The sequence below is a fragment of the Sus scrofa genome, chromosome 8, assembly GCF_054392235.1.
Source record: "Sus scrofa isolate SSC_HxYL_T2T_F1_AM1 chromosome 8, Sscrofa_HxYL_maternal_Yorkshire_Landrace_v2.0, whole genome shotgun sequence".
NCBI lineage: Eukaryota > Metazoa > Chordata > Mammalia > Artiodactyla > Suidae > Sus > Sus scrofa.
The window spans coordinates 23,238,819-23,262,677 of NC_139390.1; the positions used below are offsets into that span (position 1 = coordinate 23,238,819).

The following is a 23,859-nucleotide window of genomic DNA, read 5'->3' on the forward strand; positions in this document are numbered from 1 at the left end:
TCTCAGGTCAGGCTCCCAAAGCAATAGAAATTAGAGCAAAAATAAACCCATGGGACCTCATCAAACTGAAAAGCTTTTGCACAGCAAAGGAAACCCAAAAGAAAACAAAAAGACAACTTTCAGAATGGGAGAAAATAGTTTCAAATGATGCAACTGACAAGGGCTTAATCTCTAGAATATATAAACAACTTATACAACCCAACAGCAAAAAAACCAATCAATCAATGGAAAAATGGGCAAAAGACCTGAATAGACATTTCTCCAAAGAAGATATACAGATGGCCAACAAACACATGAAAAAATGCTCAACATTGCTGATTATAAGAGAAATGCAAATCAAAACTACCATGAGATACCACCTCACACCAGTCAGAATGGCCATCATTAATAAGTCCACAAATAACAAGTGCTGGAGGGGGTGTGGAGAAAAGGGAACCCTCCTGCACTGCTGGTGGGAATGTAAACTGGTACAGCCACTATGGAGAACAGTTTGGAGATACCTTAGAAATCTATACATAGAACTTCCATATGACCCTGCAATCCCACTCTTGGACATCTATCCGGACAAAGCTCTACTTAAAAGAGACACATGCACCCGCATGTTCATTGCAGCACTATTCACAATAGCCAGGACATGGAAACAATCCAAATGTCCATCAACAGATGATTGGATTCGGAAGAAGTGGTATATATACACAATGGAATACTACTCAGCCATAAAAAAGGATGACTCATTCATCTTTTGAAGGACCTCTTTGTTACTCCCAAGTTTGGAAACTTGAGAATAAAAAAGTGGTATAAAGATGAATGTGCAGGGTTTTGACTAGACAAAAGTTTCTGATGTATTGGGATAAATATCAAGGGTTCAACAGCTGTATGTTTCAAGTCTCTTTCAAAGGCTTCTCTGACTTGGTCAGACCCGCTCAGGATTACTTTTCTTTTGATTAAAGTCAGTTGATTGTAGATTTTGATGATATTTGCAAAACTCCTGGACTCTACTATTCCTGACCCCCTACCCAGATGCTATCAGTGCTTGAGATCCTTTGGCCATTTTACTGTACACAGTTCCTAGTGGGTGTGATTCTCCCCACCCCGCCAACAGCCCATACCTGTGGGTCTTCATTAGTGGGCTTCCCTCAGGCTGACAGAGAGAGCCCTATCTGCAGACAGAGAGATTCATGTTTTCTTGTCTCAGTCCTTAGTCAATAATTGACAGCTGTGAAAGACAGGAGCTCAATATTCCAGCTCTCCTTCCCCTTATGGGACAACTACAGGTGTGGCTACAGTGCAGTGCTGTCTCCGTGCAACTTGGCGTGGTGGTGCACCCTTGCTTAGTTTCCTTCCCTTCTCCCTTATTCCCCCTTTTTTTCCCTGGGAAAACATCCTAACATTTTTTTTTCACTTTCAAATAATCTTTTTCCTAGGTCTACTTCTGGAAAATCAGCCCAAACCATCACATTAGAAGATCTTTTAAACACCAATTCAACTTTAAATTCAGTCACTTTTATAATCCAATTTGTACTAAAGTATTCAAGACTGCTAATGTGTCATTACTTCCAGATAAGTTATTTGTTTTTTATTACAGTGGCATTCTGAAAACAAAACCTCACTTAAAAAAAAAAAAAGTGGTTATTTTAGGTACCCTTAATAAGCAAACCAAAATAGTAAAAAATACTTATGAAGACTGGTTTCTTAAAAATGTTTTATAGGACAGAGCTTTTTTCCCTTCACTTTTAATTATTTGGTCCTAACTCACATTAAGAGTCCTCTCTTACTGCAACTGGACCTGGGCATAGCTGTTTCTATTTTATTAATATGAGTGTCAGATGCATACTGAATGCATTGTTTCAGCTTGGGACTGGAGGTATGGAGAGTATGGAAGAAACAACAGACTCCTATTTCAGTTTCTTACTTAGTGTGGTATCCATAGCCTAGAGAAGAGTACCATTATAGATCCAAGGAATGACCCTAAACCATCCAGTTTTCTTCCTGATATCTTGACTTGCTTGCACACAGTTTGTATCATGATCTGTCCAGCTTAAAACCACAGTCAAATATAATTTTCTTCTGACAAATTGGCAGAGATAAAATGAAACCACTTTACCAATAGGCAGGAAGGTTTGAGAAAATAAGTGTACTTAAAGAGTACAGCTGGTAAATAGCAATTTGATTATGCATATTAAAAATAATATTTTTAAGTGAAATGTCCTAAATAGCAATTACATTTAGATATTTGGCCTAAGAAAATTAGGTTAGTATGCTTCAATATAAATTCCAGCATTAAACTGCTGGGCTAGTAAGTATAGAGATATACAAAGGCGTAATATATGGCTGATAAATATACTAAAGGCAAATGTTTATTAAGATGAAAGATATTCCTAATAGTATTTTATGTCCAAAAAGCAGTTATAATAAATGTGTAATACTTCTTTCAATATTTATAAAATGTATGTGTGCTCAAGCATTTACTCAATAAATAATCTGAAAATACGTATAAGATATGCCAATGGTGGTTATCTCTAGATGGTAAAATTAAAGGGTATTTTTTAAATTTCCCTTATTTTATTATTTATATCTATACTTTGCTTTAAAAATAAATATTTCATGTTTTTCAAAAATATAATCACAGATATTCTAATATTGAATCCTCTGTATGCAAGCATAATAATGCCTCCTCCCCAAATATGTTCATGTCCTAATCCCTAGAACCTGGGAAGATATTATATTACATGGCCAGAGGACATTACTGATTAAGTTAAAAATCTTGAGATGGGAAGATTACTCTGGATTATCTTACTGGGTGCAATGTAATGTTATTAACGAGGGTCCTTATAAAAGGGAGGCAGTAGGGTCAGAATAAAAGATGAAAAAGCAGAGGTTGGGATACAAGCTAAGAAAGGTGGGCAGCTCCTAGAAGCTGGAAAAGACAAGAAAGCTGATTCTTCCTTAGAGCTTCAAGAAGGAACAGAGAGCTCTGCCAACTCAGACTAGACTTCTGACCTCCGGCAGTGTATAACAATAAAGGTGTGGGGGCTTTGAAAGTCATTAGGTTTGTGGCAATCTATTAATACATCAATAGGTAGCTAAAACACACTGCCATATAAAAATTACGACAAATAAGGGGATATTTAGCACAGTAACGGTATTCACAGAGACCTACACAGATGAAGGTATAAAATCACATTTTTTGTTGATGTTCAAATACACATTTTTGACTCTCTTTCTTCAGACATCCAATACTCATATCAAGACATGTACAAAGGTATTCTGGAAATAGGATTGCAGCACACAAGAACAAAAAAAATTTACAGTACTCAGACATCTATGAGCACTCCAGAACACTCTCCGCTACCTTAGCAAAGTTGTTCCCTTCCAATCCTTTTCAAGTTTGTTTTACTACCTCATTCTAATCATTATTTTTAGCTTGAATAAAAATGATAAGGGAAACAAATGAGTATAATTTACTCCCAGAACTGCCAAGTAGAAAATGTGGTCATTACTTGCTTTTTTAAAAACACAAAGGCGTGAGTTTACGATTTGGTAACATTTGTCTCCACCAAGATATGTAAATTTAATAGTCAGTAAGTGGAAATATTTTTAGCCTACTTCAAATATGTGGTTGTTTAGAAGCATTCTTCTCCAAAACCTATGATCATGGAAAGCTTAAAGATTTTTCCTTTCCACTGCCAGTGTGCAGAAACAGCATGCCAACTTGTTGAAGTAGGAGAAAGTGTATATTTTTCATAATTTTTTTCAAAAAATTATTCAACTGATTACCCTCATGGCATAAAAGAAATTCTACTTTTGGGCTGAAGTCAAACATTTTAAACTTAACAGTATTAATTTCTGAGTCACTGAAAAGGTTTTGAATAAAGTGCTGTTTACTAATTAGCTAGCTTTTGGTAGTGGTTTTTGCTTTCTTTTATTTTATAATCTGTGCTGTCATTCTGGATTCAAAGTTGTGGCAGCTGATGGTGATGTAGTCCAAAGAGCTGAATAATGCAAAGTGCCTTGAACAACCAAAAGGCAGCCTAGGACTAAATTATGAAATTGACAAATGTGTTTGCTTCTTTCTTACATCCCCCTTGATCTGGTTACGTCCAAGCAACTGAGCAACCACAGCTCTCACATCACTGCCTCTGTGGCTCTCCCAAGACCCATGTGATGGAGCTACAAGTGGCTTCTGTGCTTTTATCCACACAAGAGAATGTGCCTTCTTCCTTTCTCATTTAAGGATTTTGTCATAAAATTTGCCTAAAAATACTGCTGAAACTTCCACTTAAGATGGTTTTGTGAGCTCAAGCTTTATTATTCCCCTTCCACATCAAAGGCTAAGGTACCTGAAAATAGAATCAGCACTGTATAAATCAAAATAGTAGAGGCACCTATGAAGAGGAAGAGACACCCAGAAGAGCTAGCTGGAATGAGGGTTTAGGACTGCAGGACCCAGGTCCAGAATTAGGCAGAGACAGAACAGAGTTTATTTCCTTCAAGTTTTCCCAGTTGAGGTAAATATTTCAACCATGCACACTGCAGAAAAATAGCTACATGGATATGGCCTTTACAGATGAGAAGGCCTTCCGTACATGTTTATTTTCACTCTTAGCTTAGTGTTTGGTTTGGTTTTTTGGTACTGTCTAAAAAAAATCTTAGTTTACTCCATGTTTACAAGGATTTTCTCTTGTTTATAAGTAAATTTTTCAGTTTTGGCTTTTGTATGTAGTTTCTGATCCTTTGGAAATTAATTTCTGTGTTTGGTATGAGCTATGGTGTGGAGTTAATCTTGTTTTGCGTGTTAATCCAATTTTTGCAGTACAATTTCTTGAAAAGTCCGTACTTTTTGTCTTTAATTAGCAGAGTGACTTTGTAAAAAATCAACTAAATTGAATATAGGTGGCTCTGTGTCTGGACTCTCTACTCGGATTTAATGACTTATTTATCTATCTTTACACAAATGCCACATTGCCTTGATTAATCTAGTCTTGTAAGTCTTAAAATCAGGTAGTATAAATCCTCAAACTTTATTCTTTTTATCAAAAGTGTCCAGGCTGTTCTAGATCTTCATATTTCCATATATATTTTAGATTTAATTTATTCATTTTTATTAAAGATGTTTCTGGGACTTTAACTTCATTTTTTAAATCTATAGATCAATTTGAGGAAAATTGACAGTAATACTGGAACTTCTAGTCCATTTTATATATATATATATATATATATATATATATATATATATATCCATTTATTAAAACCTTTAACTTCAGCAATAGCTTGTATTTTTGCGGTGTGGAAGTTTGTGATGCTATTGTAAATCATTCACTTTATTTACAACTCTTCTTTCAACTGTTTGTTGCTATCATAAAAATACAATTGAATTTTGTATATTGACTTTGTATCATAGAGTCTTGCTAAATTTACTTATTAGTTCTAGGAACTTACTTCTAGTATTGTAGGAGATTATACTTAGAATATTTCATGTAGACTCTCCTACTATCTACAAATAAAGACAATCTTTGATTCTTTTGTTTTTCTATTCCTCATTGTACTGGCTGGGGCTTCCAAACTCATGTTGAACCAAAATGGTAAGAATTACTATCCTTGCCTCTTCTTTATTTTAGAGAAAACATACTCATACATCACCATTTGGTAAGAGATTATTACAGACTTTTCTAAATGCTGTATATAGTTGACTTGGTGTGCCATGACAAAGTATTAAAGAATGGGTGGCTTAAACAGCAGGTATTTATTTACTCACAGTTGTGGAGGCTGGCAGTCCAAGATCGATGTGCCAGCAGAGCTGGTTTCTGGGGTAGCCTTTTCTTGACTTGTACATTCTCCCTTGAAAGCACATTCTCCCTTTGGCTTCACATAATCTTTCCTTTGTGGGGAGGGAGAGGGAGACAGAGAAAGAGAGAGAGAGAGAGAGAGAGAGAGATCCCTTTTTTATAGTCTTATAAGGACATCAGTCCAACCTGATTAGGGCCCCATCCTACGATCTCATTCAACCTTAATTACTTCCTAAAGACCCTGTGTCCAAATACAGGCACATTTGGGGTGAGGGCTTCAATATATGAATTTGGAGGGAAACACGATTCGGCCCGTAACAAATGGTCTTTAATACACTCAGAAAGATCTCACTGATTTCTGGTTAGCTGAGATATTTGATCATGAAAGGATGTAGAATTATGTCAAATGATTTGCCTGCATCTGTTCGGATGCAAATATATTTAGATGGTAATTTATAGTGTTTGATTTATGAATACTGAAAAAAAATAGGTGATAGATCCCACCTATTCATGATAGACTTATTCTTTTATATATGTTATTGACCATTTTTGTATCTATGTGGCTGAGCAACACTGATTTGTAATTATCTTATAATGTCAAGAAATATCTGGTTTTGTAATATCAGGAAAGGGTATCATCATTTAGGTTTATAAAATAAATTAGAAAAAGGTTTTTTCTTCCAAATTTTCTGAAAGTCATTTTATAAGATTGCTATTACTTATTCCTTAAACCTGTGATAGAATTTATCTGTGAAGCCATTGTGACCTGGAGATTTCTTTGTAAGAAAGTTGTGTTAATGATTACAATTAGATATGGGGCTTTAGACATATATATTAGGTATATGCATATTTTCATTTTCTTTTTGAATCAGCTTTAGTATAGATAGACACTGCTAATAAAAAAAAAAAACCTCAGAAAAAGTACACTCAGAGAAACACTAAAAATAAGTAATTTAAAAGAGTATTTCAGGAAAAATGTTTTTTTAAAAAAACTAGTGTAACCGTGTATCAAATAGTAAATTAGAATTAAAGAAAATATTAATACAAATGAAAATATTAAATTCATCAGAAAATGTAACAATTTTATAATATTATGAGTATAGCAAAATATTAAAATGTATAAAGTAAATATTAACAACTGCAAGGTGAAACTTATTTAACATCATAGATTTTTGGCACATCTATTTCAGAAGTTGATTTATCAAGTAAATTAAAAAACAAAAAGAAATTGAATATAAAATAAGCTTAACCTAATAAATACATAGGGAATTTGTTTTTAAATTATAATAGAAAATGAACTTCATAATAATTTTATATATCCTCCAAAGTCCTTCTTTCATATTCAGATCTTCAAATAATGAAATATAGTTCTATTGTCCCTTCACCATAACATGAAACTTTTCAGTAGTCTCTATTTTATGTTTTCTGCTTCTTATGAAGCAATAAAAATACTGTTGCTAAGAACTGTATATAAATTTAATAGCATATTTAAAGGTATAAATGGAACATTAGTATAGAGAAAGTACTCAGATATTAAAATTTCATAGTTAATTTAGATTTAGATGAAGTTGTTATCATCAAAATATATTTTCCTAAAAATCAAATAAAATTCTAATGCAGCTCCACAGCAACATGTAAAAATGAAACTGGAACAGAGTATATGCTATGACACTATATTTATTCAAATTTAGTTAAGAAAAATTTTTATTATATAGTAATTTTGGTTGTGTGTGAAGAGAAAACAATTTATAAAGCACTATAAGGCAGTGCATTCCAGCAAGAGCTCATGTGTTCCTTTCCTTTTAAACAGTTTGCAAAAATGTTGGAGAGATATTGCTTTATGCCGGTGAAAGATCTTACTACTGTATCAATGGAAATGTTTCTAGTAATGTCTTAAATGATGCACAAGACAGCATATTTATTGGTTGTAAAAGTATGTTTGTGGGATTAACTTTACAACCTTAATGGAGCATTAATTTAGAGGCTGCTGATACTTGAAAAAATAACTCATGGTTTAAGCCAGATTAAAGTAACAATTGATATTGAAAACGGCTGGCAAATTTCCCAATCCATTACTGTTTACAGATATTGAGCGGCTGTTGCCAGTATTTGTTGTAAAGGAGATGCAAAATATATACAGAGCAGTGTTAGCTTCATTTTTTGATGTATGTTCATTGAACAAATGCTTGGAATATGGGATTGATGTTCTTACCTGAGAAAAGTACATTACCTTACAGCTTGATATTTAAATAAGATTTGATTAAACAAAAATAGTAGAGCAAAACACTTCTGATTTAGGAGTTCCCGTCGTGGCGCAGTGGTTAATGAATCCGACTAGGAACAATGAGGTTGCGGGTTCGGTCCCTGCCCTTGCTCAGTGGGTTAACGATCTGGCGTTGCCGTGAGCTGTGGTGTAGGTTGCAGACGCGGCTCGGATCCCGCGTTGCTGTGGCTCTGGCGTAGGCCGGTGGCTACAGCTCCGATTCAACCCCTAGCCTGGGAACCTCCATATGCCGCGGGAGCGGCCCAAGAAATAGCAACAACAACAACAACAACAAAGACAAAAGACAAAAAATTATAAAAAAAAATAAAAAATAAAAAAATAATAATAATAATCCAGCCGAGATTTAAAAAAAAAAAAAAAAAAAACCCTTCTGATTTATAATTGTTACTCATTAACATTGGTTCCTATGCTTATAAGTAGCATAGGACATTATAGAGTCTATGTTTGTAAATTTGCTGTTTCTCTTACCCATCACTTTCTTTCAAATTTTCAAGCTTTGTAATGGGAAAATGATTTAACTTTGAAACAAGAAGCCACAGCTGCTCTATAATCCTGCCTCCACTTTACTTCCAGGAGGGCCTAAAGTATAAAAGCCCTCTTCCACGTATTTCTCACAGGATGAGACTGTGTCACATGACGGCCCTAATTGCAAAGAAGATAGTGGAAAAAAAAAAAAAAACATATATATATATATATATATAAACACACACACACACACACACACACACACACAATGTCTTTTTAGGGCTGCACCCAGAGGATATGGAGGTTCCCAGGCGAGGCGTCAAATTGGAACTGTAGCCACCTGCCTATGCCATAGCCACAGCAACACCAGATCTGAGCTGCATCTGGACCTACACCTCAGCTCATGGCAACTCCGGATTGCTAACCCACTGAGGAAGACCAGGGACTGAACCTGCATCCTCATGGATGCTAGTCAGATTTGTTTCCACCAAGCCATGACGGGAACTCTCAAGAAATAAATTTTTTTAAGGCTATGCACATAGGTATCCTGAACAATAATCTGTTGCTATCAATGGGGAAAAAAAGTGAATATTGAGTAAGCACTTAGTAGTGTCTGCTTTAATAATAATTATATAACACTATTAATATTTGATTTATTATCTTCATGTTTCACAGCAAAAATTCACCTTCTCTTCAACTTGAAAAAATATTTTGGAAAAGCCGAAGAGAACTGTCAGCAAGAAGAAGGCAAGGATCTACCACAAAATCCTCAGAGCATCAATCCCAAGGGGCTCCTTCTTTTCTTGTGTCCAAATAATTTGTAAGAGCAGTCTTAGAATTTCTATGTACATGATTATAAATTATTTGAACAACTTTGAGTAACAACTTTGTGGTTTTCTCTGAATATTTACAAAAAAAATGGAAACTAGGTTTATTTTTATGTCATTGTAATATAATATTCAGACCCACAGCTTTACACTAGATCTGGATTCTTTGTGAAGAGGCAGGCCTCCATTAGCACTCACATTCTCTGTTTTGTTCGTTTAATTTATTTATTGTTTTTATGTGGTATTTGTTTGTGCTATTGCTTTCAGACATTTAAGAAATTAAACTTTACAGCTAATTTGAAGCACCCTTTATATTTTTTCCTAGTTTCTCCCTGTATACCTATGTATAGACATAAGCTTGGATTTGGAACAATTCTGACGGTAAACTGTTATAATTATTGAATCCCAGGCTGGAAACAATTTTCACACGATTATGGAGTATCCCAGGTTATAGCTTTATGACTTGTCCTACTGTCCAAGTTTAAATTTACTTGCTCAGCCTTCCTTGTCTCTCAGCTCTGTCAGTCAGAAGCAGTTCTTTGAGACTTAAGTTTGAAAGTATGATGAAACAGGAGTTGCATGAAATTCATTCTGGAAAGGGTGTTTAGCAAGATCCAACTTTCAGTGGCTGCAGCAGGAGAGGTTCTAGCAAGAGCATCTAATTTTCAGCTTCAGCAAGTCAGGACTGTTTTGTTTTCGTGGTGGCAGTGGCAGTGTGGTCTTCACTGCATTGTCCTACTTGGTAATACAGGCTCTAGTGCCAGCAGCCAAATCTAAGCATCTTGAAATTTCAGACACGCATGGGTTTCCTAATCACCAAAACCAAGATTTTTTTTTTAGTGAAATAGGTAATATCAGGGTTTATTCCAGGCATATTGACAAATACAGCCACCTTACACAGAAAGCAGCTGTGAATAAAATGAAACATAGGAGAGACATCAAAAGAGAAGTTACAGGTAGTGATTATAGATATGGTAGTTAAAAATTGAGTTGTTTTAAAAATTAATGAGAAAAATCACCAGTGATTAAGACTAAAAAGAGATTGATTATTAATGTTGGCCTTATTTTTTTCACTCTTGGTTTAGAGACTCTCTTCTAGCCTGAAGTTTGAAGAAGAAAACAATGAATTATATAGGATAGGTTAAGAAATTATCTCGATAAATAACACTTTCCTTGAGTACAGAGTTAATACCATCTTACAATTGCCCCTCATAAGAATTAGAGGCTGACCATGGGGAAGAAATGTATATATTTTCTAAATAAACACATGATCATGAAAAGGAATGGTTGTAAATGATCCCTTTATAGAAAGAGCTATTGTCTGAAAGTGCCAGTGAAATGATGACTACATACTTTACTGAGAGTGAGATCATAACCAGGACCTAATTTATACAGCAGCTTTTGTCTCCTTTAGTTTTGTCAGGAGAGCAAAAAGTCTGGTCACCATTCATCTGGACTGAATTCAGTTCATCAGTCTACAAGCCAAGATTCAGTTTAGTAGTTTGATCCACCATTAACTAAAATACTAACTCACTTAAATATTAAATGACTTGGAAACTATTAGTCTTTTGTGTTAGAAAAGGAAGAGTCAAGGGAGCTAAGGGAGGAAGTAAAGACAAAAAGCACAGACATCTTTTTAAGTTTCATCACCTCACCCTCCCTGGTTAACACAACTAGTCAAGTGGGGGTAATAGTGGCTACTCTTTCTCACAGCTTTAAAAGAGGTGACAAACACTTCTCACTGCCATTCTCCTTTCAAATAATAAATGCTTCAACTTGTGAGCCATGACAGGTATTTGGGGAATTAGATGTCTGGATGAAAACATTGATACGACAGGGTGACATTTTAGTGTGTGGCCGATTTGGGGTTTTTGAACAGAAACCTTCAAATTAAGCACTGCTGTAGGATTTTGATTTTTCGACTTTAAATTAGGGTGGGGGGAAAGAATTTATATTCTAACAAGTGAAGTAATGGCCAGGCTGTCAGGAGGATTGGGAGGTTGAGCTAAGACTTGAAAATCAATAGCAGGCACATAAAGCAGGTGTGGACCCTGATAACCCCAGCTGACTTGAGATTAACACTAATGTCTGGTAAAACCCAAAGTCTCAGAGTTCAAAGTTATTGTCATCTTTGCTAAAGCAAGAATGGGACATCCACTGTATTCCTTTCTCATTCTACTGACTGTGGCAGAGACCTTATTACTTAAAGGTCCTATGATCATTTTCTGATCTGGAACTAGACGGCCGCTGAAAAACTTGAAGCCCTTTTGTGGTAACTGCCAACTTTGTGCCCTGCCACATCTTGGAATAACTCAGTATAAACCTTGTATTGAACAAGCGGTTGAATGTTATGCAAACCTTATTTTTTTTCCTATCCATGTGAAAGCATTCAATTTGTGGGATGATATTGCCTCGAGTATGCATCTCCCATTATTGTGTTGCAAATTTCCCTCTATTCATTACACCTAAGCCAGTTTGGTTCTTGTTTCTTGAAATCATTGTTATCCCTTCCCACCTCAATCTAAGATGTTCCTCCCTCCTCCCAGCTACCATGCCCAGGCCCAAACCCCATTCACATGACTGATACCTAATGAACATTAGGTTTCAATATAAAAATATCTGTTCCCAGAGTTCCTGACATGGCTCAGTGGTTAACGAATCCGACTAGGAACCATGAGGTTACAAGTTCGATCCCTGGTCTCTCTCAGTGGGTTAAGGATCCAGCGTTGCTGTGAGCTGTGGTGCAGGTCACAGACGTGGCTTGGATCTGGCGTTGCTGTGGCTCTGGCGTAGGCAGGCGGCTGCAGCTCCGATTATGCCCCCAGCCTGGGAACCTCCATGTGCCGCGGGTGTGGCCCTAGAAAAGGCAAAAAGACCAAAAAAAAAAAAAAAAAAACTGTTCCCTTCATTACAAGTTCTCAGAGCATCCTGTATTTCTCCACTAAATTACTCGCAATAATTATAATTAATGTTCTGTACGTGTCTTTGTTTAATGCCTAACTTCAGTGACATTTAATATCTCTAAAATAGAGAATTGTTTATCACTATCTTCTGTACACAAAATGTATCAGGAAATATTAGTAGGTATGCAAAAAAAAAACTTTTTGATAGAATAATTGATATGAGAAATATTTCCTCACAGGTATAAATAAACACCTATAGAAAGATTCCTGGGTGTCCCAAGAGAACCTCAGTGAAACTTGTTCATCAGCATGTTAGCACATTCAAAAAATAATGGAGAAAAAATCGGACCAATTTTCAGTTCAATAATGTTCAGGTCTGCTGTTTTTTGCAGTCAAGGATGGCACTAAGTGAAACGATTTTTAACCAAAGGCCTTTATTTAAACCTGGCTAAAGACTCAGACACCAAACCAAGAATAAGGAAACTTGAATTTTAGCTCTTCCACCCAGAAGTCTTATGATTTAGAACAAATCACATAACTTCTATTAACCTTAACATTTTCTGCAAATTGGAGAAACCCTCAGTTAACACAATCACAATTAACTCTAGAGGTCAATCACTGTGAAGGTCACTAATGTTAAATATAATGCAACTATGAAGAACTATTATTATGACTGGCTTGATGCCTAATTAATATAATTAGAAGAAAGATATATGTACTTCTGACTTACTTGTAGCTTGAGAGATAATACAGAGACATATGTGTTGCATGCAGTAAAAAAAAATCTATAGATTAAAATGTAATTGCAATTTTAATATTTATGCTTCATATAAACCTATATAACTGTTCTCACTTTGCAAAGTAGATCAGAATATTAATGTGGTGTCCTGAGAAGAAGCCAGACCCAGATTAATACCTGTCTACCTGACAAGTGTTTATGACTAATTAGCAGCATAAATTTTCCAGATAGTTGACGTTTTCAAGCACAATAAATATGCAAACATGATTCAGATATATGCTTTAATCAAGTCAATTAAATACAAAATAATGTGCTGAGACAGAAATTTCTGTCAAAAGTCTTTTTAATTCTATTTCACGAAATGTTAACGTTTACCACAGCTACAAAGAATGTGTTTGTTTTCTGAGGTAAAACATATTGCTGACTGAAAAAGCATGCCAACTACATTTTATTGGTTCAATAGCTTTGAGTAGAAAATAATATGAATATCTTAAACAAGGGTAATGAAAGAAATATATTTTGCTGAGTTGAATTGGAATAATTCAAAATAACATCTTATATCATCTTATATTTAATACTCTTTACATTAATAATTTGAGTCCTCATTACAGAAATAAAAATAAAAATACAATAATTTATATTAAAGTTCATATGTGTGTCATTTTTTCATAAATAGCAATTAACATTCCTCTCTATGAATATCCTGTGAGCTTGAACCACTTTTCTATTGGAGTTGTTATGCTTTTCTCACTGAACCACAAACATTTTGTTTATGAAAAATTTTAACTCTTGACTTGGTTTATTGAGGCAGATATTCTTCCTGGTTCTGGTTTTTTGACATTTTATTGTATTTATTATGTACAATGATAAAACCATTTTTTTTAATTTTAAATCATACCTACCTCTTTTGTTGTGACTGTTTATTGTTTTTAGTGCTTTCTTTCATTGCTGTAATGAATAGAAAGGACTCTCATGCTCCAAGATGATAAGAGTCATCAACTTTTTAGTGTACAACTTCCATGTATCCAAATTTTACATTTAAATGTTAATGCTTCTACAATTTACATCTGCATGTGTAGTGAAATGTGGATATGACTTGATTTTTTTCAAATACTTATCACAATTCCAAGTATCAATTATGAAGTAATCCCATTTTCCCCACTGATTTGATGACCATTTTCATTGTATATTCAATGAAAATATATGTAAGGTTAAGTTTATAAATTGTGTGTGTTTGTGTGTATGTGACTGAGAAATTGATTTTTGGTCAGTTCTTATTCTTTAATACTATACTCTTTAAGCTGTTGTAACTGTCTGAATAAATATTAATATTTACTAGCATAAGGTCTTTTAAATATCTAAACTATTTACACTTCCAGAGTAACCTTGCTATGATTTAATCAAGTGACCACAAAAATCATATGGAGTTTTAATTGGAAAATTATTAAATTTATAGATTAATTCAAGAAGATTTGAAATCTTTATAACATTGAAAATATCCATCCAAGAGCTTCTAGTTCCCTAACAAGATTTTAGGTACATTTCTTGAAAAAAAACTGTTTTCTTCTTATAAACCATATAATGTTTATTTATTTATTTATTTATTTATTGGTATTTCTTTTTTCTTATTTTTATTTTTTTGTTATTTCCCCAATACAATTTTTTCCTACTCTATAGCATAATGATTTTTTTCCCATTATAGCTGGTTTACAGTGTTCTGTTAATTTTCTACTGTACAGCATGGTGACCCAGTTACACATACATGTATATATTCTTTTTTTTCACATTATCAGGCTCCATCATAAGTGACTAGACATAGTTCCTAGTGCTACACAGCAGGATCTCATTGCTAATCCATTCCAAGGCAATAGTCTGCATCTATTAACCCAAGCTCTCAATCCATCCCACTCCCTCCCCCTTGGCAACCACAAGTCTATTCTCCAAGTCCATGATTTTCTTTTCTCCGGAAAGGTTCATTTGTTCCATATATTATATTCCAGTTATAAGTGATATCATATGGTATTTGTCTTTCTCTTTCTGACTTACTTCACTCAGTATGAAAATCTCTAGTTCCATCCATGTTGCTGCAAATGGCAGTCCTTTGTTCTTTTTTATGGCTAAGTAGTATTCCATTGTGTATGTATACCACATCTTCCTAATTCAATCATCTGTCAATGGACATTTAGGTTGTTTCCATGTCTTGGCTATTATAAACAGTGCTGCCATGACTATGTGGGTACATGTGTCTTTTTCAAGGAAAGTTTTGTCCAGATATATGCCCAAGAGTCGGATTGCTGGGTCATATGGTAGTTCTGCGTATAGTTTTCTAAGGTACCTTCATGGAGGAATTATACTTGGGGGTCTAAATTCTCAGTTACTAGACTTTGACTTCATTAGACTTCTCTTCTAATTAATAGAGTACAACAGACAAATTTACAATGACAGGGATCAGGCTTCTGAGATCTTCAGAGGTAAGAGCAGTCTTTATTAATACCCTTCCCCAGTTGCTATTTCTCATTTGCTACTCTACATGAAATTTCCTCCCCAGTAATTTCACTGCTGATATATACAGCCTTTCGTTAAATGTTTGTTCTGTGTTTGTGTGGGAACTGAACTCGTATCTTAGGGTTTTCTCTGTTCTTTGGGTTGTACATTTCTTTGGGATTTTGAAAGAGAACTGGAAGAGGCCCTCTCTTTATTTCTCATGTAGATGTTTCATATACCTCTGGTTAGACTAGTTATTTCTCATGTAGATGTTTCATATACCTCTGGTTAGACTAGGCTGTGTCGAATAAGCCTTAAAAAAAGAATGCACCAAAATATTTACTGAGTTTGAAATGAAAGTTTGGAGATTTCACTCTTTTAGATGCTTTGAGAAGATGAACTTATGCAGATTAAAATGCAATTAAAATGTATTAATTTGCAATAGATATTTTTTATTAAAAGGAACTAGTTTTTCAGACCTTTAATGTATTCAAATAACTATAATGTTGTTAAATATTAAATGATCAACAGAATGATGATCTAATTGTATGTGAAAGTTAAATTCCTTTCTAAAGTATCTAATTCCTACCCAAGAAACATTTTGGAGGACATTAATTCTGGGGCACTGGCTCCCTACTTATTTGGTAGGAACAGAGTGCTCTAGGTCTATCAAAGACATAGCAAATGATTCCAATATCTTTATTGGAAGTGTATCTTCCAGTATCTTTATTGGAAGTGTATCTTCCAGTATCTTTATTGGAAGTGTATCTTCCAGTATCTTTATTGGAAGTGTATCTTCCAGTATCTTTATTGGAAGTGTATCTTCCAGTATCTTTATTGGAAGTGTATCTTCCAGTATCTTTATTGGAAGTGTATCTTCCAGTATCTTTATTGGAAGTGTATCTTCCAGTATGTTTATTGAAAGTATACAAAGCTAACATTTTATTTTAAAATACCCTGTGTATCTGCTATAGAAGATATGAACTTGTAATCAATGCAGAAGTGAATGCTGAGGATTCCTTAGCTAAGGTTAGAGATCAGATTGTGGTAAAGTCAGATCTATACAATTCAGAGGTCTTAGTAGCATGACTAGTAATTTCAAAGATACAAGCAATCAAAGAGCATGAAAATTTTGTAGGACTATGTCTTTTCTGTCAATATTTGGCAGGTACTCCCTGACTCAGAGTAATGTAAGAGGTTTCCCTTGAGGTTTATAGGCTACCTTAATGAGTGAGGAGAGCTTAGATTATGAAACATCTCCATTTGATACCCCCAGATAGTCATATGGATTATATGACATTTTCTATGAAGCCATGCCTCATACATTCCTACAATACACATTTGTTCACCACAAGAAATCCTAAATCAGAAACATCCTGCTGGGAGTTCCCGTCGTGGCGCAGTGGTTAAGGAATCCAACTAGGAACCATGAGGTTCCCTGCCCTTGCTCAGTGGGTTAACGATCCGGCGTTGCCGTGAGCTGTGGTGTAGGTTGCAGACGCGGCTCGGATCCCGCGTTGCTGTGGCTCTGGCGTAGGCCGGTGGCTACAGCTCCGATTAGACCCCTAGCCTGGGAACCCCCTTATGCCATGGGAGCAGCCCAAGAAATAGCAGCAACAACAACAACAACAACAAAAAAAAAAAAAAAGAAAAAAAAAGAAAAAAGAAACATCCTGCTAAAAGCATTTTATCAATAAATACTAGCCTCCTAGCAAGCATCATTTGTCTATTTATTAGGAGGTATGCTTATTAATATGTTTACAAGAAGATTAGGCTAAGTTACTTATCGTCTCTCTTTCCCTAGAGGTGATCACAAGCCAACTTTTTAAACAACTTTTCTTTCACTTAATAACTTTGTGTATACCTAAACAAAAGGCCTATCAAAAATCATTGTAAGTGTTGACATTGATCTCTGGGTTTCAATCTTTTAGAGAGATTCCTGTAATCCTTTTTGATTACAGAAAAACTAGATGTTAGCAGTAAGAATAATTCATTTGAGACTTTTTGGAATATAGGTGTGTAAAGGTTATACAGAGCAATCAAATATTTCTAAACTCAGTAATGCCTATGTTTATTGGTGTGATATGTGATTGGAAATTCAAGACAACATTAAATTAGGTAAAGGCTGCCTATTTATGTGGGCAAATTTCCCTGGGTGGGGAAAGCAACAAATATGTAGGAATCTAGAATTGTTTTTCAAATATGTATAATTTCAGTGTTTGCTTTATTGTTTCATAATTGTGTATTCCCAGGATATAGGACAATAAAGGTATTCAACATAAGACTACCAACCACACAGTTTTATTCTGAAAAACAGAATCCTTTACTAAAGAATACATTCTGTAGGGATAAAAGAATTACATTTCCAATGTTCCCAAGTTTCAGACTCTAAACATTTTACATACATGGAATTCAAGTTTCGTGGGCAGTTTGCAAACTTTTAATATATTTTTTTAAAGTAACAATATTGTTTTCATAAAAAGTCACAACTATTGACATATAAGCCTCAACTTAATCAAAATAGTTTAACAACTATTCCAAACTTTGGCTCTCTGGAGAAAAATGTCATTTATCTGAGTCACCAGCCTCAGTTCTCCCCTTTCATTCCACATAGGTTTGTAGCTTTAGACTAAGATTTGCATAATTAAACTTGATGCAAGGATTTCTTAATCATTCTGTCATAATGAACCACTAGTAAGCAATTCCACTGTGAAAAGTAATTGCGAATTTAAACAACTTGCATTCCTTAAGCAAGTATTCTCCAAATTTACAACTGTCAACAGGTCAATACTCTACCTAAGCTATCATTTCTTCTTTATTTTTGAAGGCTATAATTAGCACATGTCATCTTATAAAAGCAATATTTTTTTAATCTGAGGGCTTCAGAATTGAACATCTGAAATTAAATCATAGTGACAATACAGTCCCTTCAATCTTTTGCTTTCTGGGTCTCACTGCTGGGAAGCTCCACATGTTTTCATTATCTTTAGATATATGGCATTCTATCAGATTAATGCTAGGATTTTCTTTCCTATCCAAGAATTTGAAGTTATGCTAGACACAACCTAAAAAAGCTTCTTTTTTTAAAGTGGGAAACTGAATTGGAGCTCAAATTCATAAGAAATGTGACTATCACCGTTTATAGGAAAGAAAATTATTTATTTCAGAAAGCCATCTTCAAGGAACAGCAGCATACATATTAAAATAAATAAATAAATAAAGGCAGAGTTAGTGAATCCTCTTTAAGGGAAATGTCACAATGATTTCTGGGCCACCGACATAAAAAGCCTATTGTGAAGAAAGCTCAAGACCTATTATAGAGCAGCACATTGTCACTTCTGTGAGTCCAAACAAAGCCCTGAGAAAATTGGTGCATCCAGTACATTCCTCTGTGAAATATTAAATTACTTAGTTCTGAAGTGCCATTCTTGAGTTGCAAAGCTATTTCCTAGAAGCATTTCTCAATATGTCACAGATTGCTTTAAAAAAGAAGTTGATGACAATAGGAAAAAAAAAAATACACAGTAACACAATAACAGTATCAGTGATAGTTTTAACAAATCCAGACTAACAAATTCAGGGCTGGATGAGCAGCAGCTGTCTCACATAAAGAATGACTTTCAGCTACATGTAAGAGAGCATATGTGTATGAGGAAAGAAAGAAACTTCCTGCCTGCTCCTTGAGTGATTATAAAAGTGGTGATATCACAGAATGGTTAGAGTGGAATTTCAATCCACACAGACCCAGTGTTGACTCTGAGGTCTATCTACCACCGTATAAGGTGTTTAAGCCTGATTGAGTTACTTCATCTTGCAAATCTCAGTTGTCTTATTTATAGACACTTATAACATAGATAGGTTTCAAAATAAATTATGTAAAACAATCCCTAGGCATATAGAAAAACACTATCAACAACAGTGATGGTGACTACTGTAATGACATTTTTCTTTGTAATCTTATTTCTAAGTAAATGGAAAATGAACAAATATCATTATTTCAGGCATCCTCTGTGAGACCACCACTAAACTATATCACTGCTAATTTATTCATTTACTCAAAACATATAAACTTGAGCATCATTTGTGTGCTAGACATTAATCTAGATACTTGGGGTTCTCAAGTAAACAAAAAAGACATAGATCCCTAGCCTTGTGGAGTTAACATTCTATCAGATAACAGCAAATAAATACCACAATACTGTAACATATTGGAAGGGGAGAGAGAACCTGGAAAAATACAAAGAGATCAGGGTTAAAGGGACTGGGAATGGAGAATGATGCAACTTTAATTACAACTCATTGAGAAGGTGAATCCTGAGCAAAGGTTAGAAGGGGGTGTGGGCTTGAATCACAGATCAGGAATATCTTAGCTTTGCTAAGAAAGCAAAGAGGCAAGTGTAGCTGGAGCAGAACCAGCTAGAGAGAAGTATGACATGAAGAGAGAAAAGTAAGGAGGCCCAGATTAGCTACAACTTTGTCAGACACAGTAAAAGCTTTGAATTTTCCTCTTGGTAAAATGCAGAACAATTTCTTTTTTTCTTTTAAGGGCCATACCCACACCATATGGACGTTCCCAGGCTAGGGGTCGAATCGGACCTTCAGCCGAGGCTTGCGCCATAGCCATGGCAACACCAGAGCCAAGCCACATCTGCAACCTATGCCACAGCTTGTGGCAGTGCCAAATCATATGTGGGTTGTGAGAGAAATAGAAGGGTCTCCAATGACTCAAAGTTCCCAGAATTGAGCAAGTGTAAAGAGTTGACAAAAAATAGACCTGGGATGAATATGGCAAGAGCAGGATAATTTACATGGTTTTCTCTTAGGGTGTGGGAGGAGCTAGGGAAGGGTAAGGGAGGAGAAAGAGGCCAAGATGAGAGTTGGGAAATACTGCTTTTGAAATATTTATCAGTTACTCAAATGAAAATATCAAATGGACAGCTCATAAACAAGTCTAGGATTCACAAGAAAAGTCTGAATTGGATATATACATTTGAGAGTCATCAGCATATAACTGGTATTCAAGTCATAAGACCAGGGGGGAAAAAAAAAATCATTATATGAATGAAACAGGGGAAAAAGACCAACGTCCAAGCCCTGTGACATTAAGAGGCAGAAGAACAGTGAGCAAAAGATTTTAAAGAGTGATCATTGTGTTAGGAGATCAGACAAGGTTATAATTAATTATGATAAATACTCTTAAGAGATAAAAGATATTGAGGATAGAGAACTAACTTCTGAAAATAACAGTATATAGGTCATTGTTGACCTTGAGAGGGCAGTTTCAGCATAGCGAGAGGGGGCAAAATCCCCATTAAAGTGGTCTTAGGATGAGAATGTGAGCGTAAAACTTTACATGTTTTGGAAGCTCACCTTTCAGGTTTTAGCAAGAAAGGAGATTGGAACTTGTTAGAGAGAAAAGAACTGGGAAATTGGAAAGAGGATAAGAAGGGATTGCTCAAAGAGGAAGGACATTCTTTCTTGTGCAAAGGTAATATAAGTGGGGAAGTTAACTGAGAAACAAAGCAAAGGACACTGCAGTAAAAGAACACTATTAGTCCAGACCCATTGTTCTCCAAGACAAATATTCATTCCATTTTCAGAGGGAGGAATATGTTTTCAGACTGAGTCTTATAGGCTGGTAGAGTAAGCTGTAGTAAATGTGGTTGCTGTGAGTTGAACTGCATCCTCCAAAAACATATGTTCAAGTCTGAACCCCTGCTGGTGTCTGTGAATGTGAACTTACTTGGAAATAGGGTCACTGCAGATGTAATCAAGTTAAGATAAAGTCATATTGGATTAGGGTGACTCCAAATCCAATAACTGGTGTCCTTACCAAAAAAAAAAAAAAAAAAAAAAAAAAGCCATGTGAAGACACAAATTCAGACAGAGAAAAGAAGGCTATGTGATAACAGAGGGAGAGATGAGAGTTACACAGCTGCAAAGCAGGGAATACCAAGGACTGCCAGCAACCACCAGAAGCTAGGACAGGGCATGGAAGTTTGCTCCCTTAGAGAGAAGTGAACTTGATGATACCCTGATTTTGAACTTTTGGCTTTCAAAATGAGAGGCAATAAGTTTTCTGTTGTTTTAACTTACCCAGTATGTGGTACTTTGTTGCGACAGCTCTAGAAAACTAACATGGTGGTGTTATACTAAGGATGTTGTAAAAATTTTTGTTTGAGTAGTTTCCCCTTCACAGGAATTCTAAAACTGTATAATCCTAGAGGATATGTTCTACCAACAAGAGTACTGATGGATAATTAGCATTTTCAAATAAACTCAAGATCTTTGGTTACATATTATAAAAGAGTTGCATTTCAGATTATTTCTCCCTAGCAGGATCTGACAGAGGAACACCAAAAATAACCTGAAATGGTAATGAAAGCAACTCTGACGTCACTAAAGATAAATCCGTATAATTCATAATAACCCTACTGAATGCCAACTTCAAAACTTAGACCCTTCAACTACCTTAATTTCTCTATCATAAGTCAGATGTATACTTCATGCCAGGTTTGTACTGATATCCTCATGCCTTCAACTAGTCCTGGTCAAGACTAGCAGGACCAAAATATGTGGCTGGTTGTACCAATTGTGTACTGCAATACACCCTCCAACCTCAGAGGGGAGGGAGGGAACAAGGACTGAAATTTATTTCATGCTCTACTCATCTACCTATACCCCTGGGACATGAAGAAGAGATGCTTACTTTTTTTTTTTTCTTTTTCAATTTTCACCTAGGTTCCATCTGTGCTAGCAGGAATTTCTAGGTTTGATTCTGTAGTAATGGATCATGCTAATATGTATTTAACAACTAGTTATTATACCCATAGTATATTAGAGAGTAAACACTTGATTGATCAATTAATCTTTCATTATCATAATAAATTGGGATTATGTACATGAACTTTGTACACTGGCCATAAACCCAGAAACCTTGTGAATAAATTGAAACAGCCATTTTGATAATGCTGGAAATTGTCTCTTAATTAAAGTCATTTTTTTAAATATAACTGAATACCAACACTTAGGTTATATCCAGGGACCTTAAATCCAAACAATCTATGTTCATTTGTTTTGTAGATGTACCAGAAAACTGGGTCAGGCTTAGGATTCTGAATAAATAATAATTCTATACCCTGGAGAATTATTTGGCAACATACAGCATTGAGATTTGTCCTAGGAAAAACTGCTTCTCATTCATGTTTGCATTACCTCTGCAGTAAGTCCTCTATGGATGATTGCCAATGGAAAAATCAGGAAGTAAATGAACACGTAGATGAATAAAAGAGTACAAGTGTGTAATGGAAAGCAGATTGTGAAAGGCTAATGGGATTAACTCAGATTGTCCCAAAGAGAAATATTAGACCATGATTCATGAGTAAAATAAATACTTCATGAAACAGAGAGAAATTACAGTCTGCACTTATCCTCTGTAGGTGATGTTTGTCTTGTTTGCTCTTCTGTGCTTTCAGTGTCCTGCCTTGATCACATTTTCACTAACAAATACTTCTCACTGTCATAATTCTCTTTTGGGTTTTGCTCTCTAACTGTACCCATAAATCAATACCCTTTTCTTCCCTCTCTCTCTTCCCCCAATCCTAGAGAAACTGTCCCTTGTTCTCATCCAGTAGGCCAGCTACTCTGATAGATTACTACAATACACTGTGGTGTGTTGAAGATATCCCAGTTGGCCTCAGACCATCCATGTACTTAATAGGCATTTGATAAAGAATTTGTAGACAATTTCAGTTTCTCCCCACATTTAAAGCATGGAGGTGTATTGCGTTGTTAAACTAGTGCCTAGCAGAAACAGACCTTCCAATTTTTTAAATACTAATTATAAGTGAGTTCTTCACAATTTGATTTCATTACAGTACTCCACTGACTCAAAACAAAGTTGAAAAACAAAACAGTTGTCAATTAGCGTTTAAAAAACCATGTTCCCTATGTCATCATATTGCTACTCAAGACAACAGTTGGTATGGCTGTAAAAAGTTGAGATATATGCACACACAGACACATGCACACACACACATATTGTCCTCAAAAAATAAAACTACTGCAAAATATCATGATCTCATTAATGAAACAGGTCGTATTTCACTTGAAAGTAATGATTAGCAAAAAAACTATGGAACATAAACAGAATATTCAGATTCAGTAGTAAATATTCTGATAATTCCATTCAAATTTATGCTTTGATTCAGAGCTTTTAAAAGGGGGTAGGGGTAAGGAGAAGATAAATTAAGGAACAATAATCTCTCTTTCAATCTTTTCTTTGATGAAGATCTTATCAAAGGACATAAAATGATATTCTTTATCAGAATGATATTCTTCTTTTCTCCTGAATAATCCTTCAGCGTATTGC

At 35.1% G+C, this 23,859-nt stretch overlaps 1 long non-coding RNA gene across 4 annotated transcripts in view; it reads right to left on the bottom strand.

Annotated features, from left to right (window-relative positions):
• LOC146400371 (uncharacterized) overlaps positions 1–23,859 on the bottom strand; it is a 276,614-nt gene that overhangs the window by 159,628 nt on the left and 93,127 nt on the right. For 2 of the 4 annotated variants that reach the window (XR_014813719.1, XR_014813720.1), the window contains exon 3: positions 5,756–5,878. The exons of 1 other annotated variant lie outside the window; for it this stretch is intronic. This is a non-coding gene — a long non-coding RNA (uncharacterized LOC146400371). The remainder of the gene's footprint in view (positions 1–5,755; positions 5,879–23,859) is intronic. One more of the 4 variants, XR_014813722.1, reaches the window with a different exon arrangement.